This window comes from Borostomias antarcticus, assembly GCF_949987555.1.
Source record: "Borostomias antarcticus genome assembly, chromosome: 3".
In the NCBI taxonomy this organism is placed as follows: domain Eukaryota; kingdom Metazoa; phylum Chordata; class Actinopteri; order Stomiiformes; family Stomiidae; genus Borostomias; species Borostomias antarcticus.
In genome coordinates, this window is record NC_140236.1 from 2,326,940 (window position 1) to 2,329,439 (window position 2,500).

The following is a 2,500-nucleotide window of genomic DNA, read 5'->3' on the forward strand; positions in this document are numbered from 1 at the left end:
GACCGATATGGCGAGTTATGTGGTGCCTTCCATCTGTGGGCTATCATTATTACATCCATGGGTCCTGTGAGGATTGGGGAAGAGGAGTATTTATGTATAATTTTGGTATTTTTGTTTTCTTCTGTCTGTGCTGGAAAAAAAAGTTAAATAACTCAAACTGTAATGCATTTATATTTGGTTTGGAATTGTCTAGGAGAAGAGTAATCCTCCTGAAGTGACAATGATATGACATGATATTTTAGGTCTTCTGTCTGTCTGTCTGCCTGTCTGTCTGTCTGTCTGTCTGTCTGTCTGTCTGCCTGTCTGTCTGTCTGTCCGTCTGTCTGTCCGTCTTTGTGTCTGTCGGTCTGCTTGCCTGCCTGCCTGCCTGTCTGTCTGTCTGTCTGTCTGTCTGCCTGCCTGTCTGTCTGTCTGTCTGTCTGTCTGTCTGTCTGTCTGTCTGTCTGTCTGTCTGTCTGTCTGCCTGTCTGTCTGCCTGTCTGTCTGTCTGTCTGTCTGTCTGCCTGCCTGTCTGTCTGTCTGTCTGTCTGCCTGTCCGTCTGTCTGTCTGTCTGTCTCTCTCTCTCTGTCTTTTCTCAGCAGTAACAAACCATGTCTGCTACCTCACTGTGGCCAGAATGTTCCCTGAACCACACACACACACACATACACACACACACACACACACACACACACACACACACACACACACACACACACACACACACACACACACACTCACACACAGCCCATCCAGACTCATCCAGACAACATCCATTTAACCAGCATGTAAACAAACACTCGGCAGATCTTGTCCCAGACCTCAGTTCACAGACACTGTCTCTTTGTTGGGCCTGAAAACCTGGTACAGTGTGACCTTCACTAACCCTAAATTACCCCTCCACACACACACACACACACACACACACCCACGCACGCACACACACAAATTCAGACAGCGAGCCCCCACTCCTGCAAGGCTGCAATTCACAACTAATTGCTTTGGGGGGAAAAAATTGCTCCTCATCAAGAGCTGGAATCAAGATGCAAGAGGTCTTTTCATGTTCTCCCGTGTGTGTGTGTGTGTGTGTGTGTGTCCGTTCCTCTGCGTGCGTGCGTACTTGCGAGCTCGCTAATGTCCAGACTTGGCGCATCACGCTTGATGGAGAGCGGTCAAGTGCCAAAACTAATTTTTCTCCCCTTCTTTTCTGTCGGTCTCTCTTTCTTTTTCTTGTTGTGTGTTTATTTGTGTGTGTGTCCAAGGGGACGTGAACTTACTTCATCATCTTAAGGAGAGTTTTTTCTCGTCTTCCCCCCCAGCCGGACGGTTACACATGGAGCGTTACGGGCTGAATGGGGTCTTTCACTGGTCAGGCTAAAGTGGGGCCAATTTGAAAGCAGAAAGCAGCAGCCAGATACCATCTGAGGGCAAATGGCCCTACTACAATGAAGAGGGCCAGAGGGGGCCACACTGGTCTCTCTCTTTCTCTAGTCTCACTCTCTCCCTCTCTCTCTCCCTCTCTCTCTCTCTTTCTTTCTCGAGTCTCTCTCTCTCTCCCCCTACGTAAATCTGTGTCTCTCTCCTTGTTATTCGCCTGAGAAGTGGCAGAGATAATGATGATGTCTGCTATTTGTTAGGCTAAATTGTTTCTAAATGAGCTAATCAGTGTGCTGTTAAGACTGGGCCAACCATACTGGCCCTCAGTCCCCTGACACCGTGTGTGTGTGTGTGTGTGTGTGTGTGTGTGTGCGTGTATGTGTTCACAAAGTTGGCACCCCACTCAGTCTGTGCCCTGAGGTCAACCCTTGACAGTCAAATACACAGGGTGCATTCGTTTTATATCATTCAAAGAACCGGGTGCATTTTTTAAAATCATAATAACCACCAAAAAACACTGGTGCTCATCCCACAAAATTTCAGCAATTGAGTTAAGTATTGCGTTTGACCCGCTTCTTTTGTAGTGGATTCCAACACATGATCGCTCTTGGATCCGGTTGGAAGTATTTGGTATGAGTTGCACAAGCCTTGAGTTCATTTCCTGTTCCTGCGCGAGCAGCTGGACGAAGCACCTGCTATCTGTCGTCTCACGAGCGCGTGTTTCGTGAGCCGCGGGGCTTCGCGGGGTACCTGTACGCCAACGCTGCCCCTCGGTACAAAACTATAGTTCCTCTCTTCCTTCCAAGGAAGAAAGGAGAGAGAGAGAGAGAGAGAGAGAGAGAGCCGGGACGAGAGAAGCTGGACAGGCGCCAAATCACTGATAATTAGCTGCTTTTATAAACAGAGCCTGAATCTCTCCGGGGCACCATTACAGGCCTACATTGTCCAGGACACCCTCCCCACCCTCCTCCCCCCTTCCTCCTCGTTCGTCCGCCATCCAAACATCTGGGCAGACTGCATCAATCTTCCTTCTCTTTCTCTCTCTCCACCCCCCCCCCCCCCCACCCCCCCTCGCTCTGGCCGTCTCTCCTCTCGAGCGCCAGGCCCTCGCCGCGCGTTTCCAGGATGCGTATATCACACGCC

General features: G+C 49.8%; 1 protein-coding gene across 1 annotated transcript in view; it reads right to left on the bottom strand.

Moving 5' to 3' along the window:
* prdm16 (PR domain containing 16) overlaps nucleotides 1–2,500 on the bottom strand; it is a gene marked incomplete at both ends in the record, with an annotated part of 28,123 nt that overhangs the window by 7,713 nt on the left and 17,910 nt on the right. The window lies entirely within an intron of this gene.